We start from the raw sequence: 22,256 nt of genomic DNA, 5'->3' as shown, positions 1-22,256 counted from the left end.
TTACTGCATATTTGATTAAATTTTCCTTGGCATTAGGGAATGTTTGTATTTATCTCATCTCTTTTGGGAGATAGTATATGATTTATTTTAAAGTTACTTTTAAAAATGAAATAAAAAATCACACGAGCAAATTCAATAATTTTAAACCAATTAAACTTACATTCTTCTTCATTAGAAATAGATGTCATAAAACATTTTACTTTGGATTATTTAAAAAGTACAAGAACAAAAATGCTATCCAAATAAAAATAATGAGTTATTATTTCAACACCTCTTCTGAAAATAATGCTTTTAAAGTTTTGATGGATCCCATTTTAATCTTTGTAGAAATATAATGCTATAACTTTATTCCATTATCTTTTATATTCTGGTCTTATATTTTTAAGAAAAAAAAAGCACAAGCTGTCTCAATAGAAAATTTTAAGAGTGTTTGGAAAGATAACTAAAAGAAAATTTGCTCAGGTGTTTAATCTTAGAAATGATCTCTATGGCAAATAGATCATGGGGCAACTGTTAGTTTTTTTTTGTTGTTTTTGTTTTTGTTTTTGTTTTTATTATGTTATGTTAATCACCATACATTACATCACTATTTTTTTTACATCATTAGTTTTGATGTAGTGTTTAACATTTATCTTGAGGAAAAAGAGGGAAAAAATAATTTAAAATGTTTTAAAATAAATTGAACTCATTGTTAAGACCAAAGTGACTGAAAATATTGAATTACTACGGTCAAAAGATAAGAAAAATCAATATCAATTTTGGAAATGTGGGATTATTTCCTGTACTAAAGAAGTTATATTATTTATAATATGAAATTGATTTGAAATAATTTCTGTATGTGTGGTTTTCCCCCAAATGCATTTTAAATCAAACAAAATGTTACAAATTGGAGGTGTTTCAATACTTAAGCCCAAATAGGCTGATTATAAAACAATGGATCGTTAAAATGTCTTCCTAAGAAGTTCCTAAGAGTATGAAATAAGCATGGTGAGATATCATGGCATAAGTAAATTAATTCAATAAAATTAGGAAATTTGGAGATCTGAGATATTTGCTCTCTGTTGAAACAGAAGATCTTAAGTGAATATTTGGATGAATTCTCAGGTAAAATTCAAAATCTAGACTAATGAGTTTTTGAATTTATTTTCAGTTTTAGGATTGTATTTTTAATCTTTTTTCGATTTTGTTATGTTATTTTTTCAAAATATAGCTTCAAGAATAATAATTCTATTATAAAATTGTGTAATTCCACATAGCTTTCTTATGTAGCACAAGTAAAACAAAAATAGAAAACATGGAAATGGGAAAACAACTGATTGTAGAGCTGGGACAGGAGATGTACAAGGAGCCTGGAGCAGCTTGTAGTGTCAGAAATTAGGGAAGTATTCAAAACCCAAAACTACAGGGTATGTCAAAGGGATACAGGAGCCAACTGAAAGAGCTCCCAATAGCCAAAGGTGGAATAATTAATCAGAGAACAAAAAAAGTAAATAATGTAGTAATAGATTATAGCCATACTGCTATGGACTGAACTGTGTTCCTGTAAAATGTATATGTTGAAGTCCTAACCCCCAGTGTGATAGTGTTTGCAGATGGGGCCCTTGGGAGATAATCAGGTTTAGATGGGGTCCTCATGAAGGGATTAGTGCTCTGATAAGAGGTGATTTCTCCTCTCTCTCTCTCTGCCAAGTGAAGACACAGAGAGAAGGTGGGCTGTATTAAGTCAAGAAGAGAGCCCTCACCAGGGAACTGATTCTTTCAGGACCATGATCCTGGACTTCTCAGCTGCCATGACTATAAGAAACAAGTATTTGTTGTTTAAGCCACTCAGTGTATGGTATTTTGTTATGGCAGCCCAAGCTGACTAAGACACATACTGATATAAATAATGGTTGAATGAATGACAAAATAGGGGAGAGGGGACAAAACTCTGAAGAATTCCAAATAATTTATGTAGATTCTCCCCCTCAAGAAGGGGCAGCAAACTCCCATAAGTACAGGCTGCACTTGTGACTTCATCCAAGAGGATAGAATGGAAAGGAGATGAGAGTAACTAAGGCAGGAAAATCTGGTAAATACACCCTCAGCCATATATGGTCAAGAGTAACAACAACAGTGATACATCGTTTTGAGAGGATGTACTCTTGCCATGATGTGATGAAAATGTTTACCTCTGAGTTCTTCTTAACAAAAAAGGTATATCCCAGTCTGAACATGAGAAAACACCACAAACTACAATTCAAGGGTAATTCTACAAAATACTTGACCAGTGCTTCTCAAAACTCTTAAGGCCATCAAAACCCAGGAAAGTCTGAGAAACTGTCACAGCCAAGAGGCACCTAAGGAGACATGATGACTAAGATTAATGTGGGGCCCTGAATGGAATCCTGGAACAGAAACAGAACATTAGGTCAAAACTAAGGAAGTGTGAAGGATTCTAGAGTTTAGGAAATGGTAATGTACCCAAATCAGTTTCTTAGTTTTGACAAATGGAACATGGTAATATAATATGTTAATCAGGGAAACTGAATAAGAGTATAATAGGAATGCTACAGACTTTGCAACTTTTGTGCAAATAGAAATTATTCTATATAATATAAATATAAAACTATTCTAAAATAAAAATATTTTTAACAAAAAGCAGGACAAAGATAAAGTAAAATTCCTATTGTCAGAATTTTCAGTCATCTTGTACATTGAACATTACAATTTAATAAATATATATTAAATTCAGTTGTGTATTTTATAACCATTTTATTATTATTCGAATATTTAGTAAGTATCCCAATTATTTTATAATAAAAATTTAATCTTGATTTCATTTTCATCTTTTTTCTCTTAGTTGTAATATAATTTTTAGTGTTTTCCCCTGAAACATTTTTTTCATAGTATGCTTTCCCAATCATTCAATAATTTAAAATATACTTCTGTGGTCATCATTTGCCTACTATCTCCCCAATAATAATAGGTTGATATATGGACTTCTGGTCTCTGTATTGCTATGGTTGGAATATGTAAAGGGGTGGTGGGTTGCAATTACCTACATCCTTCCTACCTGAACCCACTTCTTCTTTCACACCTGTAATGGCACCTCTCTGCTTATACCAGTATTAACATTCTTATTTTCAATCAGTCTGTTTATATGTCAGCATGGCACTGGGGAGTGTAAACTACAGAACGTTAGCTACCATCTCCATCTTCAATCACCTTTGTGTTGCTTCTACAAATTTTTCCTGTGGTACAGTGACTGAAAAACACACCTATTCCTCAGTTAGGTTCTTTACCTCCACATGCATGAATCCTGCATTAGAAGAACACTCTGGCCTTTATCTACTCTGTAATGCATTACTGTCCATAGAAGTATTGGTGAATTATCTGACTGGTATGCTAGAACCACCAATATGCACAACACAATCCCTTTTTATTTTGTGTTTGGGATACTTCAATGTGTAGGAAACAAACAAACAAAAATAGGAAATAAGAAGGAAGAAAGGAAGAGGGAGGGAGGAAAAGAGACAAAAACAAAGAGAAAAGATCTGTTCCTTCATGTTCTAGGCTTTTCCTGGAAGACCCTTCCTGTAAGGGACATGAATGCAACACTGTCTATAATCAGGTAAGTAGGTGTTTTTCTACAGCTCTTTCATTAATAAAGGTGTTGTTTTAATTTCTGCTTGCTCAATTTCCTGTCTCACAATTGATTCTGAATCTGTCTATAGAAGAATTATTTATTGGGTTTCCTAGAATCCACACATGCCCACTGTTATGGACTTACCTGTCTTCTATAATCCCCTTGCCCTAATAAGTACTAAGAATAGGCATTTTAAAAAATATTTTTATAGCAAGCCATTGAACATTATACCACTAGGGACTCAGTAATTTAAATTAACACATTGATCTAGTTCACCTTTATTATTCCCTTTTTACATATAAAAATTTAATGTGGAGGCCCAGGCTGCAACAATTCTCTTTTTTTTTCTTTTCTTTTTTTTTTTTTTTGCAGCAATTCTAAGAAACTAAGCCCCTGAACGACACAGGCCTTAGCACTAGCTCCTTCCTAATGATTTCCAAATCTGTTCTACCTCCGCTGCCCATGCTCCTGTTCTTATTTTTGTTCTGTTTTGTTTTGTTTTTTCATTTGGATCATTAATGTTATTTGACTTCAATTTTTTTCTTCTGTGGGCTTCTATACTTTTTCTTTTCAAACTCTCCTTGTTTCACTCTGAAAACCAACATTAATGTAATTTCCTGAGTGAGGCACTCAGGTTGTTTATAACATGAAAACCTCTCATTACCTAACCTCATTCTCTTGTCCTTACAGACACAGTGTTCTGCCCATAAATTGGCCAGTTTATCCACTCTAGAACACTTTTCTAACTATCCTTTATGAATATCACCACTATTGATTGTTTCTCATTCATAAAAGTCAAGTTCAAAATTTTTTTCCTGTTTTAAGCCCTTATGAATAACTGCTTGGAATTTACTTACTCCTCCACCTAGTATGAAAAAAAACCCCAACAACTTCATTTATGCCTTTTATGAGCTTTCTTGCTTATATTAATTAATAGATATTGGAGATATATATTAAGTATATATATAAAATATTTAACACATTAAATATCTATATTATTCAATATATTAGTCAATTTATGCTAAGATTTGCTTTATTAAATGTTTAGCAAATTAGTACTGTAAAATATTATAAAATGATTAAAATGTATAAAATGTTTAATAAAGGGCGCCTGGGTGGCTCAGTTGGTTAAGTGACTGCCTTCGGATCAGGTCATGATCCTGGAGTCCCGGGATCGAGTCCCACATCGGGCTCCCTGCTTGGCAGGGAGTCTGCTTCTCCCTCTGACCCTCTTCCCTCTCGTGCTCTCTATCTCTCATTCTCTCTCTCTCTCAAATAAATAAATAAAATCTTTAAAAAATGTTTAATAAAATTATTGAATATGAAAATATATTAAATATTTAATATATCAAGTATATTCTATATTAATACATATTCATATAAATATATACATATTTCTAACAATTATATATATAGAATCTTCCTAGGAAATGGAAATCATAGATTTTAATTCCAAGGGTTTCCCCATACTAGCCATGAGAACTTGAGCATGATACAAACTCTCAAGCTCTTAGTCTTAACTAACAGGTAGTTTTATGTAATGCCATCAGTAAGGCCACATGGTAGATAGTGAACTCATGCAGGGCTGGATCTCATGACCCCAAGACCATGACCTGAGCCAAAACCAAGAGTAGGACACAGCCGACTGAGCCATCAAAGGACCCCTGCCCAAAGTAAATTTGAAAATAAAATTTACTTTTATGCTTTCTTTAAAAAAAATAACTGTGCTTTTGTTTGAAGTAGTTTCAGAATTGAATTAGATTAAAAATCATTACTTTCTCAGCAGTAGAAAAAGTTTACAGTCTAATGAGGGAAGGTGAACACTAAAAATAAATAAATACAAGTAAAATATATTATCAGATACTTCAAGTGATTTGAAGAAGTATAAACCAAGGAAAGGAGACAGGGACATGGGATGGTGCATTTTAGAGTGAGTGGTCACAAAAAAAAATGCTTCTGAGAAGGTGCAATGAGGAAGAGAGATATGCAAATGTCTGGGGAGACAAGTGTTCAGTGTAGGTCAAATAGCAATGCAAAGGCCCTGAGGTGGGATTATCCTGCTGTATTGGAAGAATAGTAAAGAGTCCAGTGTGCCTTGAGGAGAGAATGAGGGTCAAAAGGGGATTTTTGAGATCAAGAAAATGACTAGGGCTAAATAATTCAGAGTGATATAGTTTAGTATGGAGTTTAACTTATACTTCAAAGGAACTTACACTTGCAAAGGAAACCAAGGAGAAACACATCACGCATCTTTTCTCTTTACCTATTTTGTTCTTTGTTCATTTCTTCCTTTATGTCTACCTTCTTTGGATCAATTAAATAATTTCCATGATTTCATTTAATTTCAGTTCATAATTGTTCATTGAAACATTTTTTGATGGTGATTTGAAGTCATAGTCTAATAATTTCATTATCAGTATCATCTTTGTGTCAACATATGTTGATTATCTTTTCTTATTCAAACAGATTTTTGCTGGATTGTGGTATGACAAGTGGTTTTTGATGAGGACCTGGGCATTTGGGGTACTATGTTATGAGACTCTGGATCTTATTTAAACCCATTACATTTTACTTTGTCTGACAGTGCTGTGATGAGGAAAATAGGTGTTGCCTTGTTGCTGCCAGGAGGAGGTAGAAGTCCAGGCTGCCCCCTAGGTCTCTGTTGACACTCATGGGTCAAACTTTTTAATGATGGTCAGAGGTAGAAGTTCAAGGTTTCCAGTAGGCTTTAGTTGATGCTCTCCTTTACTAAAAGCATCTCTTGTTACTTATGGTCATGTGGCCTCCACTGGCATCATGGAGGGAGGAGTATGATTTCATTACACCTGGGTTATGGTGAAAGTCCTGGCTCTCCACTAGGCCTTCTCTGACATCACCCTGTGGGGACAGGGAAGAGTTTCTCATGCCATCAGATTGGAATAAAAGTTCACACCACCCATGTGATCTCCATTGAAACTGTGAGGCTGGAGTCTTTTTACTACCCAGCAGGAATGAAAGTCCTGGTTCCCTTATTAAGGCTTTCTTGATACCACATCAGCAGGGGGGTTGAGACATTTATACTCTTTAAAAAGTTCACTTAATTACTATCTGTAAATTAGATTCCATTAAAATGCAAAGACTGTAACACCATCTTTGGGGTGATCCATGATGGATGTTTTGAGGGCAGCTGACCCACAGCCTGCATGCTCCGGACCGCCTCCTTGTGGAAGACTGAGCTGGCCATGTATCTTTCTCCCTTTGTCTCATAACCATGTCCACCAATGAAAATGCTAATTCACCAGCTGCCCACCTTAACAGATTCAAGAACAAGGGGAAAGACAGTACAGAAATGAGGCAGCGTCGAATAGAAGTTCATGTGGAGCTGAGGAAAGCTAAGAAGGGTGACCAGATGCTGAAAAGGGGAAACGTAAGCTTGTTTCCTGATGTTACCTCTCCACTACAGGAAAACCACAACAACCAAGGCACTATAAATTGGTCTGTTGATGACATTGTCAAAGGCATAAATAGCAACAATTTGGAAAGCCAGCTCCAGGCTACTCAAGCTGCTAAGAAACTGTTTTCTAGGGAAAAACAGCCCCCCATAATCCGGGCTGGTTTGATTCCAAAATTTGTGTCCTTCTTGGGCAGAACTGATTGTAGTCCCATTCAGTTTGAATCTGCTTGGGCTCTCACTAACATTGCTTCTGGGACGTCAGAACAGACCGAGGCTGTGGTACATGGAGGTGCTATCCCAGCATTCATTTCTTTGCTGGCATTTTCCCATGCCCACATCAGTGAACAGGCTGTATGTGCTCTAGGAAACGTTGCAGGTGATGTTTCAGTTTTTTGAGACTTGGTTATCAAGTATGGTGCAGTTAACCCAATATTGGCTCTCCTTGCAGTTCCTGATATGTCATTTGTAGCATGTGGTTACTTATGTAACCTTACTTGGACATTTTCAAACCTTTGTCACAACAAGAATCTTGCACCCCCATTAGATGCGGTTGAGCAGATTCTTCCTACCTTAGTTCGTCTCCTGCATCATGATGAACCAGAAGTATTGGCAGATAACCGCTGGGCCATTTCCTACTTTACTGATGGTCCAAATGAATGGATTGAAATGGTTGTGAAAATAAGAGTTGTGCCCCAGCTTGTGAAGCTTCTAGGAGCTACTGAATTGCCCATTGTGACTCCTGTGCTAAGAGCCATAGGAAATATTTTCACTGGAACAGATGAACAGACTCAGGTTGTAATAGATGCAGGAGCACTTGCTGTTTTTCCCAGCCTCCTAGGAAACCCCAAAACTAATATTCAGAAGGAAGCTACACGGACAGTGTCAAACATCACAGCTGGTCACCAGGACCAGATACAGCAAGTTGTGAATCATGGATTAGTCCCATTCCTCATTGGTGTTCTCTCTAAGGCAGACTTTAAAACACAAAAGGAAGCTGTCTGGGCTGTGATCAACTATACAAGTGGTGGGACATTTGAACAGATTGTATACCTTGTTCATTATGGCATAATAGAACCATTGATGAACCTCTTAACTGCAAAAGATACCAAAATTATTCTGGTTATTCTGGATGCCATTTCAAACATCTTTCAGGCTGCTGAGAAACTAGGTGAAACTGAGAAACTTAGTATAATGATTGAAGAATGTGGAGGTTTGGACAAAATGGAAGCTCTACAAAACCATGAAAATGAGTCTGTGTACAAAGCCTCATTAAACTTGATTGAGAAGTATTTCTCTGTAGAGGAAGAGGAAGATCAGAATGTTATGCCAGAAACTACCTCTGAAGGCTATATGTTCCAAGTTCAGGATGGCGCTCCAGGGACCTTTAACTTTTAGATTGTACAGCTGAGGCAGAAAGTTGTTTGTTGTGTACTCTGGTAGAAGGTTGTCTTACTGTTTCTCTACTAAGAACTCTTTTTAAATGTGTTTTGTTATTGTAACACGTTTTACAACGAAACTCTACTTGACCAGTTCCAAACTGTACAACCTGTATGAAGCTCCTCCTCTCAGTGGGTTTCTTATTTCTATGTGGAATCTTCTCTCTTGCAGTGTCCTGTAAATAAAGATTAAATTCCACTCTTTTCTTTAAAAAAAATGCAAAGACTATAAATGCGAGCTATTTCTTCCCTTTGAGCAATCTATGGCCTGCAGACCAAATCTGGTTCATGGTTTTTTTGTGCAGCCCATATTATAAAAATAAATTTTTACAGTTTAAAAGGTAGTTTTTTCTAAAAAAAGAAAATACAACAGAGGTCTTTGTTGCCTGAAAAACTTAAAATATTTGTGTCTTACCTTTTATAGGACACATTTACAAGCCTCCGCCTTACAGCAAAAGAAGACAAACATGCAAGAAAACAAAACAAACACACTGTAGCTTAGCTACATGCAAGTATCATGAAAGTACGATTCCTGGTTTCTCGTCTTACTACAGCTCAATAGCATATGAGAAACATAAGCCAAAGACACACCAAGACTCTAGTCTCTCATTTTATTGATTCTATTGGCCAGAGGGAAGTAGGCACAAATAATATATAAAAATATCAAGTTCTTAGACCTGGGAGCACTCTAAATAGAAGTAAATCCAATTTGTTGTTCCCCCTCACTAACACAACAATTATGACAGGTGCCCCATGCCTTTCCTCCTTCCAGTTTCTCCAGGTCCTTGTCTCTATATCCACTCTGGGGAAACCCAGACCTAGACACTCATATTCAGCTCTGGGAAGCCAAGAATAACTAAAGTCAGAGGTTTGTAGTCTCTAAAAGGAGTTAGTACAAAATGTCATTAATGAAGTACCTGGAAGAATAGGCTACTGTTCACACTGGTGCTCTGAAAATCCAGTTGCTGAGTGATCATTACATCTTGTTACATGAAAATAGGTTAGCACTTTTTATATACATATTACCAAAAAGGTGGGGTTGTCTACAGTTTTTCAATATCTTTGCATAATATCATTGATTTTCAGACTGCTTCTACCTAATGAAGAGGACATGGATTAGGTTTATTAAAAGGAAAAAAAATTAAATAGTTCCAATGTTGACTTAAAATCTTGAGCATATAATTTTGACCATCAAAGTCCATATTTTTTGTATTTTATTTTACTTTATTTATATTTTTTATTTAAATTCAATTAGCCGACATATAGTACATCTTTAGATTTTGATATAATGTTCAGTGATTCATTAGTTGCATATAACACCCAGTGCTCATTTTTTAAGTTTTTATTTTAATTCCAGTTAGGTAGCATGCAGTGTTATATTAGTTTCAGGTGGTTGAAGACTATTTTCTCTCCAACAAAAAATAGTTATTTACTAAAATTATGAATTATGATATTCAAACTACTTGATGAAAAATAACTCACAATAATATTGACTTGGCTCTAAGTGATTCAGTTCATTAAAAAGAGTTGAGAAATGTCTTATGAAAATGACAAATCATATATTTCCAACTTATTAAATATATTAAGATGATATGATTCTAATAGGTTAATGTTAAAATAGAATGTGTTGAAAGGGAAATTCCATTATTGAGGCTCACTAAAGAATCCATGAGAAGTTGTCAATTGAATATTAAACACTGATTTGTCTCCTCATTTGCCTGATATATCCCTATATCTTAATGGCTGGTCCATTTAGAGAAGAAACTGACTGTGCTTGGCTCAGCCCATTCTCTCCTTTTCTGTCCCTCCCTCCTTTGTATATCTCCAGGGTGTATCTCTGCTCTGTTGGTATCTGTGACATAGGCAATCTGTCCCAAAAGCCCAGAATTCTCTGTTCATTTCAGTGACTAGGGAGGAAAGTGTGCTTAAATGCAGAGTGTGAGGAAGCCCAGCAAGGACATGATTCTTGCCTAAGTTCCAAAGTCAGCCCTACTAATAAAGATGTTGCTCTTCTTTGCATCTCTAAGGTCCTTGTATCTATTTTTCCATTGATTTCTAAATTTGGTGTGGGGGGGAGGGTTATTAACTAACCAAAATCACAAGAAAATGTAAATAGATTGCAAGATTTCTTACCAAAATAGAATTTGTTTGTTTTATACAAAGTGACTTAATCAATTTATTGGAGAAAACAGAAAAATTACACTCTTTAATTTTTGTTATCTTTTCTTCCCCTTCTTTACTATTTTCTCCTTGTTCTCCTCAACCTCTTTTGTTATTCTATCCTCAAGTATATTTGCTCATAAACTACCTCAGGTCTACTATATGCAATCATATATTCTTATGATTAGTATCATTTCCAGGAAAGACAGTTTGTGGATGTGGAGATATAGTCAGGAGCCAGGATTCATTGAAGACAAATGATATACTTGGCAGTTGGGAAGATAACCCAAGGTAACTCAAGATGCATAGGATCTTTAGTATATTTCAAATTTAAAAAGCCCTTGATCTAAAATTTACCACAACTTGCTGGGGTTGGTCAAGTGGCCCTGGCTCAGTTTCCAATGGTTCACAATTCCTATCCAAATATACCAAATTGGCTAATGTTTCCACTTTGAAGTCAAACAGACCTGGGTTTGGGAAACCAGCAATGTTAATTACTAGCTGGGTCTTTTAAGAAAGTTATAAGTAATTATTGTCTCTTATCTTAGTTTCTTATTTTATAAAATAATATATCTTTAATCAGGCCTGACATATATAAACACTCAATATATTTTATTTTTTTTGTTGTTGAATCACAGACCTGTACCTCTGAAACAAATAATACATTATATGTTTTAAAAAAAGAAGATAGTAGGAAGTGAAATTGAAGTGGGGGAAATCAGAGGGTGAGACAACCCAGGAGAGACTACGGACTCTGAGAAACAAACTGAGGGTTCTAGAGTGGAGAGGGGTGGAGGGATGGGTTAGCCTGGTGATGGGTATTAAAGAGGGCACATACTGAACCCTCAATATATTTTAACTGACAGCACAATCACTGTTAATCCACATCATTAGGCTTCTCTTAAGTGTGGCTTCAATGATTTTAAAAAAAATGATTTTATAGACTGAAAGTTTAGAAAAGACAAGAAATGTTTTAGAAGGAGTGCCTGGGTGGCTCAGTCGGTTAAGTGTCCAACTCTTGAGCTCAGGTCATGATCTCCAAGTAGTAAGATCAAGCCCTGCTTTGGGTTCCGAGCTGGGTATGGAAGCTGCTTAAGAATCTCTCTCTCCCTCTTCCCCTATCTGCCCCCACTTGCACTCTCTATAGGTCAAAAAAAGAAAAAAAAAGAAAAAAGAAAGAAAGAAAAGAAACATTTTAGAAAGGACAAAAGCAGGGAAATGCAATTTATACATAAAATTGTAATTGAGCAACTGACATTTACAAAGTTAATTGCCATAAAATAAATTTATTGCAGTTTAGTAAACTAAACTAAAAGGTAAGTTAAATTATATCTGTATGAAAGAAACTGGCTTGAACTCAATGTGAATACAATAAAAAGTTTACTGCTATAATTAGAATTATGCTATGTCTTTACTTTCATCTGAATTAATACTTGATCTTTCTGAGAATAACATAATTTTGCTTAAGTATTAAGAAGTTATAAAAATAAATTATAACAAGTATCTTCCATATTGACGTAATTGCCATGAAGAAATTCTATGTCCATGAATAAATAAGCCTATCATAGTTTACAAAAAAAAAAAAGTGATTGCATTGCAAATATATAGGCACTTTTTTTATGTATTCCCAGTGTGCCCTATTTTAGTGATTATTTGTTTGCTTATTTCACTTTACTAGAAAACTTAATGGAAGAAAGAATACATCAAACCTGCAAGTCAATTTAAATAATGCAAAGAAAATACCATTATGGAGAGCAATTGCAATAATGAGATTTCTGTTAAATCCCTTGTTAACACATATTAACTGTAATCAGAAGTAGTTCCTTAAATCTATTTAAACTTGGATTATGCGTGTGTATGCAAAATCATGTATTCTTAAAAGCAATCATTATACTATAAATTACAATATACATATATACTTATACATACAAATTGCAGAGTGTGTATATAAATATATATAAACATATATAATAAAACTTTACTGATATGTAATAAATTTAAAATTTTTATTTTTTACTGTAAGCTTTTTTCATTTATGAGAAGTTATAGAAGTTTTTAATAAATCAGTGTAATATTCTAAATCTAAAGTTATGCTTTACCATACATTAGACATGTCATTATCCTAAGGATTTTTTTAAATCTAGCAAAATGTTTGAATTTTATTAACTTTTTTATTATGAAAGTTGACTAACTTCAAATAAGTACTCTGAGAATAATCTTATAAATGCAAGTCACTCAACTGTACTTTGGAAATTATATATTAGGACTATCTATTTTTTAAATTTTTAGTTGTGGTAAAATATACATAACATAAAATTTACCATAGTAGTTATTTTTAAGTGTATGGTTCAGTAGTGTTAACTGCATTCATGTTGTTGTACAAGCAATCTCCAAAACTTTTTATCTTTATGATTTAAACTCCATACCCATTAAACAACTCCCCTTTCCTCCCTCTTCCAGCCCCAACCACCATTTCACTTTCCGTCTCTATAGGATCATACAGTATTTGTGTTTTTGTGACTGATTTATTTCACTTAGCATAATGTTCTCAAGGTTCATCTATGTCATAACATGTGCCAGAATTTTCACCCTCTTTTAGGCTGAAAAATATTCCATTTTATGAATATACCACATTTTATTTATCTAATCATTCATCAATGGACACTTGGTTGCTTCCACCTTCAACTATTATGAATAATGCTATGTGAAATGGGTGTGTGTGCAAGTGTGTCTTAGAGATCCAGGTTTCAATACTTTTGGATATATACCCATAAGTCAAATAGCTGGTGATTCTATTTTTCATCTTTTGAAGAATGTCCCATTGTCTTTTTTTTTTTAAAGATTTTATGTATTTATTTGAGAGAGAGAGAATGAGAGACAGAGAGCACAAGAGGAAAGAGGGTCAGAGGGAGAAGCAGACTCCCCGCTGAGCAGGAAGCCTGATATGGGACTCAATCCCGGGACTCCAGGATCATGACCTGAGCAGAAGGCAGTCGCTTAACCAACTGAGCCACCCAGGCACTCGAATGTCCCATTGTCTTTGATAGCATCTGTACCATTTTACATTCCCACCAATAATAGTGCATAAGGGTACCAATTTCTCCATATCATCTCCAAAATTTGTTACTTTCTGATGATAGCCATTCTAAACGATGTGAAGTAGTATCTCGTTGTTTTGATTTGCATTTCTCTGATAATTATCCACTTCTTTTTCATGTACTTATGAACCAATTTATGCTTTTTGGAGAAATAGCTATTCAAGTTCTTTGCTGACTTTTTAATTGGGTTATTTGCTTTTTGTTGTTGAATTGTTCTTCTTTTTATATTCTGGATATTAATAATGATTCACAAATTCTTACTCCAATTCCATTAATTGCTTTATCACTCATTGATTGTCCTTTGATACACAGATATTTCTAATTTTTATATAGTCCAACTTACTTACTTATTCTTTTGTTATCTTTACTTTTGATGTCATATTCAAGAAATTGCTCCAAAATCCAATTTCATGAAGATTTTACCTATATTTTCTTCTAAAATTTTTATAGTTTTAGCTTTTATGTTGAGATGGTTGACTCATTTTGAGTTAAATTTTGTATATGGTGCAAGCTGAAGGTCCAACCTCATTCTATTGCATGTGAATATACAGTTTTCACAATGTTTATTTGGTGAAACTACTGTTCTCTCCTCATTGAATAGTTTTGTATCCTTGTCAAAAATTATTTAACTATGTATGTGAAGGTTTATTTCTGCTTATGGATCTTATTCTATTCTATTGGTATTTCTCTTTTTAAACAAGTATCACAACTGTTTTGATTATTGTAGATTTGTAATAAATTTTGAAATAAGAAAATGTGAAACCTCTAAACTTGTTTTTTGTTTTTCAAGATCACTTTGGCTATTTAGAAGCCCTTGAGATTCCATATGTTTTAGGAGGAATTTTTCTTTTTCTGCAAAAACAGCCTTGGGATTTTGATAGGGATTGCATTCAATCTGTAGCTCACTTTGTATAGTATTTATGTCTTAATGATACTAAGTCTTCTAATTCCTGTACACAAGGAGTCTTTGTGTCTTTTTAAATTTCTTTCAAAAACCTTTTGCAATTTTGCCTGTACAAGTCTTTTGCCTCCTTGATTAAGTTGATCCCTAATTGTTTTATTCTTTTTGGTACCATTGTAGATTTAATTGTTTCTTAATTCTGTTTCAGAATGTTCATTATTAGTAAATAAAAACACAACTGATCCATTCACACATCTTAAATCTGAATCTGTCCTGAATCTTTGATAAATTCTTTCATTAGTTCTATGAGGTGTTTTTGGTAAAATCTTTAGGATTCTATAAGAATTTGTTGGAAAATTTTATTTCTTTCATTCCAATTTGGAAAATTTGAATGTTTTATATTTATTTTTCTTGTGTAATTACTCTGGCTAGGCTTCTAGTACTTTATCAAATAGAAGTGTTAATAGCAGGCATCTTTGTTTTATTCCTGATCTTAAAGGAAAATTTTCAGCCTTTCACCATTGAGTATAATGTCAGCTGTGAGCTTTCCATAAGCGATATTTGTTAATATTTTTCCAGTCTTGGTTCATTGAGCATTTTTATTATAAAAGGGTATTGAATGTTGCCAATTTTTTCCTGCATCATTTGAGATAATCATATGGTTTTTCTTCTTTATTCTGCCAATGTGGTATATCATATTTATTGATTTTTAAATGTTGAACCATTCATGAATTCCAGGAATAAACCCACTTAATCATGGTGTATAATTTTTTACAGTGTTGTCGAGTTGTTTGCTAGTATTTTCTTGAAGATTTTTGCATCCATATTTACATGGGACATTGGTCTGTAGTTTTCTTGCAGTGTCTTTGTCTGGCTTTGATATCAGGATAATGCTCCTTCTTAGAATGAGTTTGTAAGTGCTTCTTTTTCTTAAATATTTTTGAAGGGTTTGATAATTGATATTAATTCTTCATTAAATATTTGATAGCATTCACCAGTGAAGCCATCTGGTTCTGGACTTTTCTTTGTTGGGTTTTTGATTATATATCCAATTACCTTAGTAGTTATAGATCTGTACAGATTATCCTTTTTTTTTTTAACAATTCAGTTGTGGTGGGCTGTATGTTTCTAGGAATTTATTCATTTCATGTAGGTTTTCTAATTTGTTGCAATAGAATTATTCCTAGTATTCTCTTATAATTATTTTTACTTCTGTAAAATCAGTTGTAATGTTTTCTCTTTCATTTCTGATTTTAATTGATCTTCTCTTTTTTCTTAGTCAATCTAGCTAAAAGTTCACTAATTTTGTTAAGCTTTCAAATAACAAATTCTTGGTTTCACTGATGTTCTCTATTGTTTGTCACTTCTGAATTTTTTTTTAATCTCTACTCTAACCTTTATTATTTCCTTCCATCTGCTCTTTGGGTTTAGTTTGTTCTTTTTCTGTTTCCTTGAGTTATAAAGATGGGCTTCTGATTTTAAATCTTTTTGTTTGTTTTCTTTGTCTCAAGATTTTTCTAATTTCCCATGTAATATTTCTTTGACTCATTGGTTGTTTAAGTGAAGTGTATGTGGTTTAATTTTCACATATTTGTGGATTTTTCAGTTTTCCTTCTGCTATTTATTTCTAGTGTCTTTCCATTATGATCATAAAAGACACTTTGTATGATTTCAATCTTTTTAAATTTATTAAGACTTATTTTGTAGCCTAACATTTGGTCCATCCTAGAGAATATTTTGTATGTGCTTGAGAAAAATGTGTATTTTGTTATTTAGAGAGTTCTATATGTCTGTTAAGTCCAATTGGTCTATAGTGTTTTTGAGTCTTCTATTACTTATATTGATTTGTCTAGTTGTTCCATTATTGAAAGTGAGGTATAAACTTTCCTACATTATTATAAAGCTGTCTATTATTCTCTTTAATACTGTTTATGTTTGTTTCATATATTTAGGAGCTCTGATGTATATGTATTTGCAATTTTATATTTTGTTCAATTGAATCTTTTATCATTATATAATATTCTTTGCCTCTTTTAACAATTTTTAGCTAACAGTGTATTTCATATTATATTAGAATAGCCAGTCTTGTTCTCTTTTACTTGTTATTTGCATGGAATATCTTTTTCTATCCTTTCAATTTTACTTATGCATGTCCTCAGGTCTAATGTGAAACTGTATAGTTGAATCTTATTTTTTAAGCTATTTTGCAAATTCTTTTGACTTGGGAGTTTAATCCTTTTACATTTAATATAATTACTAATAGAGAAGTGCTACTTTTTGCCATTCTGTTGTTTTCTCTATGTCTCAGCTTTTTGTCTCTTACTTCCTTACTTGTTGACGTCCTTTGTGTTTAGTTGATTTTTTTGTAGTGATACATTTTGATTATTTTCTCATTTCCTTTTGTGTATATTTTATAGATATTTCTTTGTGTTTACCAGGAGGATTACAAAAAACATACCAATATTGTAACACTCTATTTTGATCTGATAACAATTTAATTTCAGTCATTTATAAAACTCTACATTACACTTCTTCCCCCAGTTTTTTTGTTATTAATGTCACAAGTTATATTTTATATATTACATACCAATTAAAAATGTACAGTTATTTTTATGTTTTATCCTTTGAATTTTATAAGAAAATTAAAAGGGAAATTATAAACCAAAATTAAATAATAGTCTTTTTTGTAAAATTGTTACCTTTATTTGAGAGCTTCTTATTTTCTTATTGCTTCAAATTACTCTTGGTTACCTTGTCATTTTAATTTTAAGACTTCCTTTAGCATTTCTTGTAAAGCAGATGTACTAATAATGACTCCCTCAGTTTTTGTTTGAGAATGGCTTAGCTTCTTCCACATTTTTGAATAACAATTTTGCCAGACATAGAATACTTGGTTAACAGTTGTTGTTTTTTTTCTTTCAGCGCTTGAATATCATCCCTTCTATATCTATCAATGGCTTTCTAACTTATAAGGTTCCTGCTGAGAAATCCATTAATCATGTTATAAAGGCTTCCATATACATCACAAACTATATTTCTCCTGCAGGTTTCAAGATTTTCTCTTCATATTGACTCTTGACAGTTTGATTATAATGTGTCTCAATGTGGGTCTCTTTGAGTTTCCTATTTAGAGATCATTGAGATTCTTATATTTGTATATCCATTTCTTTCCTCAAATTTGTATATTTTGTATTCTTTAAATTTGACATATTTCTTTAGATAAGCTTTGTTCATCTTTTTCTAGCTTTTCTCCTTCTGGGTCTCTCATAATGTATACTTTTGTGTACATCACATAACTCCCTTTGTTCACTTTTCTTCATTTTCTTTTTGCTCTCAGACTCCACAATTTCAAGTGATCTGTCATTAAGCTCACTGGTTTTTAATGTTGCTTGTTCAATTGTGCTGTTGAACCTCTCTAGTGGATTTTTCAAATTCAGTTATTGTATTTTTTTAGCTCCAGAATTTCTGTTTGGTTCATTTTTATAATTTCTATATCTTTTTTGATATTCTTATTTTGTTCATGTATTGTTTTCCTGATTTCATTCATTATATGTCTCTCTGTACTCATTAAGCTATTCAAGACAGATGTTTTAAGTCTTCATCAAGTAATACATAGACCTGTAGTTTTTAGGGTCAGTTTCTAGAGACTTACTTTGTTGTTGTTGTTTTTTTTTAAATAGTCCATGTTCGTTATCTCTTTGTATGCCTTGTTATCTTTGTTGAAAATTGGAAATTTGAAAAAATAGCCACTTCTCCCAGTCTCCCAAAGGATCTGCAGTACTTCTGAAGCTTTCTTGCAACATGGCATTCACCACTGCTTTCAGTAGCCTTTAACCTAATATTCTACCTTTGCTAACTGTTCTCCTTAGTTTTCCAAGTCTAACATAAACCAGTTCCTTGACAGCCCCCAGAGAAGTCAAAATATTGCAAGTGCCACTTTTTTTTTCTATCCTTAAAAAGGGACTTGAAATTGAGTAGTTTATTCCCCACCACACCATAGTCCACCAGGGATGGGATAGGGCAAGGGCAAGCAAAAATGCCATGAAATTTCCTGGCATTTTGATTGTGGCTCTTTATTGGTTGGACATTTGCTTGATTGCTGCAGCATCTTAACTACTCTTTGGAGTTCTTACAAAGCTACTTTGATCTGTATGTTGCTTTTTATTTTGTCTTTCCATGGGAGTGAGGGCTTGGAACTTCTTGGCTGTCATCTTGCTGACATCTCTCCAGAAAAATCCATTTTTATGCTCCAATAAGCTTTCTGGCTATGCTCAAACTTCCAACTCCCATTTTATGCTGGAGGTATTTAGGGATGATTCAGTAGGCATAGCTGATAATGACAGCACCCACTACCCAGAACTATAAGTATACAGATACATTTTATTAAGAGAAAATCATACTGACATTCAAAAATGTAAGTTTAAACAGATAAGACCTTAAAATGTAAAAACTGCAAATTTTATAAATGTCTCCTCAAATATAGATTTATAATTAATATAGTGTTACTTTACTCATTATTACTTTGTTAAATAAAATACTGCCAAGTACTAGACAAGCAACAAATATTTTCTTTCCCCTTCTTACTCTGCCATCTTCCACCAAAATTTACTTTCTTTTCACTCTTCCTCTCACTATGTTAACCAAAATTTTACAGTCTTAATGATGCTCAAACACTGAATTCTGAAGATTTTTTTCTGTTAATTATATACAATAAGTGCTAACATAGCATAAATCTAGTAAAATATTCTTGCATATCAAATATTGTGGTATGATAATCTTTGATGACTAAATTACAATAGATTGATGTAATGCTTTTGATTAAATATATGCCAAAAGTTCTGACCTTGAGTTTATAATGAATAATGATTAGCACAGTTTACTCCTGAACATAACCTAGAACAGTGAAAAATGTACTCTGATTATTTTTATCATACCTGGAAAAATTAGAGCACTATATTTTTCATGAACTAAAAAAAAATCAGTGAAGTTCAACTCTACTATTTCTAATAAATTGTCCTTATGTTAGAACCACCGTAGGGGTCAAATTAGGTCAAAGCCCTTTCTGACTTGGTCTATGGAAGCTAGACCCTGCTTGACTTTTCATGTTCCCCCAGTGTACAAAACAACTTCAGATATGATGCAAATCTTTTGTTGCAAACTATCTCAAAAGGTTTTGGAGACAAAAAGTTTGTGGGATTGAAGACTTTTATTACAAATGTGAAACTTACTTGTACCATCCACATATTAATGAATGTTATTGCCATCACTGTTCTTTTAGTCTCAGTCTGTCACAAAATGTAGAATCTTTAGGGCTCCTTCAGGAACAATATGAGATGTTTAAAAATCAGGACAATAAAGTTAAGCAGGACATCTGGGAACATGAAGAATGTGACAATGTGTTCAGAATGCTCCGTCAAAATGAGAACAATGAAGAAGGATTTCTAATGTCTCCCTAAACAGACTTATTGGGTGACATAAAGTTGTAATACCAAAGTGAAAATGAAAATTATTTTTTCCCTAGCACTACCATAGCATTTATCTTATTGTCTTTTCGTTTTACATTTTTTTACCCTCCACAAAATATTAAGCTACTTATTTGAGAACAAGTTCTGCATGTTTGTTTGTTTTTTTTACTTTTGCTTTTTTGCCACAACCCATTGTGTGAGTCTGACACATAATGGACACTCAATTAGTATTTATTGAGTGAATAAAGGAAGTTAATGTTCTACTAAACACATGTTCTACTGGAATAACAAGCACTGGCCAATTAGAAATTAGAAGCCATTTATAAATACATGCTGAGGGGAATTGGTAGATTTCAAAATATTCTTTTGAGTATTGTGGGCTACTAATTGAATGAATGTTCCAAAATCATGTAATAGAAATTACTGAAATAGGCCCCAGGATATAGGGACGACCCTGTGTAACTGAAGAGATTATATCTTGGATGTTAGACTCAAATTAGATATATCAGAATTTAACTCTCCCAGAAATAATAAAAAAATGTAAGTATTAATATACTCAAATTAAACCTGAGTCATCTATACAAATACTGATTAGTTATTAGGTTTTTCTTATTTGCTGTTTTCCATATTATCTGATTTGACCAATTATGATCACAATACTGGTGGTGATGATGATAATGATGATGATGATGATATTTGTGGTGATTTACACACATGGGATTTACTTTGATAATGTACAAATCACTATTGCAATTTAATGTATAATACAGGCATAATTTCCCTTAATCTTATTGAACAATTAGATTATATTGAGTTTTCCATAAACATGTAGCAGTTCACTCATCTAAAGTCAATAGAATAGAATATAAGCTGAAAGAATAACATACTGTAGAAAATCAAAGAACAAAAAAAGTTTGTACAGAATCAAATAGGGTTAGAGAAATCCTTAGAACAGGGAATTTTCTCCAACATACCCACAGGTATTTATTACCCTTGTGAATTTATCATTGTCCAGGATGTTGCCTTTCTTTAGTTTTGAGGCTCACAAACCTGACTTTATAGAAAATATTTTAGGTTAGGACTAGTGTTAATCTAATTTGTGAATCTGGTACAGTAAACCTACATGTTTATTTATTATAGTGTGTTACTATAGCATGGACTCAAATTCTCATGATGTATACCAACTGTCTATTTTTTCTCTTAAAAGCAGGATGTGTTAGCGTGAGTTCCTCAGAAATGGACTCTGAGATAAGAATCTGTGTATAAGTAATTATGAAAGTTTCCCAGAAGAAATGCATCAGGGAGGGAAAAGTGGTACAGGGAAGTTGAGGAACTATTGATAGACTCTTAGAGTCTCTGAGGAAATTTAAGTTGTGCCCAACCTCAGAATTGTTCCACCCAGAAACAAGACTTCTGGGACACCCATCATTTCACCTGTCAATCACTAATTAAGCCTTATACTTGTACGGATGCAAATTCCCAGGTAATTTTGATCTCCATTCACTCAACTTATGAGGGCTCTGTGACCCTTGGGCAGCCTTCCAGAAAGAATGAGCTGCAGGTACTGGCTGTTGGAAAAAATCACACAGAAGCTTTGCGAGTGCACAAAATGACTAAAACGAATCCAAGTGGTTCTGGGCAGAGTACCAATATAGTTGTCTCATGCACAAAGACGTTTGAGAAGCTAAATCATGATTGTAAAAGCTTTGGGAATGCAAACTAGAATTAAATTTTACTTACAGACTGGGTCATTTCATGTTTTCAGGTAAAATAATCTTGTACATTTGTGTTTAGAGGTGGCATGGTGTTTCCCATAAGGAAAGAAGCTAGTTGGAAAGGTTTTCTCCTCTCCTGAAAAAATGTACATAACTAATGGAAAAGTTTGTCTCTGTGATTACATATACTTTTTCTTTCTTTCTTTTTTCCTTTTTTTTCTTACTTTTTTCTTTTTCTTTTCTTCTTCTTCTTCTTCTTTTTTTTTTAACAAATAATCAGTCCCCTTCAGAATATCTTGTTCTTTCTTTGGAAATTTCAATAATCTTAATCAGAATACAGTCAAGATTATCAGGCTAGCAATTTATTCTATAGTTCTAACATATTACCATGAGTTTGCAACACTCCTAGGAGCTTCTTTG

The 22,256-nt window shown here is 33.2% G+C and overlaps 1 pseudogene; it reads left to right on the top strand.

Annotated features, from left to right (window-relative positions):
• Window positions 1–7,050: 7,050 nt before the first annotated feature.
• LOC114220930 (importin subunit alpha-1-like) lies at window positions 7,051–8,456 on the top strand (annotated as a pseudogene).
• The last annotated feature ends 13,800 nt before the right edge of the window (window positions 8,457–22,256 follow it).

The sequence above is a fragment of the Eumetopias jubatus genome, unplaced genomic scaffold, assembly GCF_037043125.1.
Source record: "Eumetopias jubatus isolate StellerSeaLion01/CBP00866 unplaced genomic scaffold, mEumJub1_p1.0 scaffold_4, whole genome shotgun sequence".
Lineage (NCBI taxonomy): Eukaryota > Metazoa > Chordata > Mammalia > Carnivora > Otariidae > Eumetopias > Eumetopias jubatus.
This window is presented reverse-complemented; position numbering and strand designations above follow the sequence as displayed.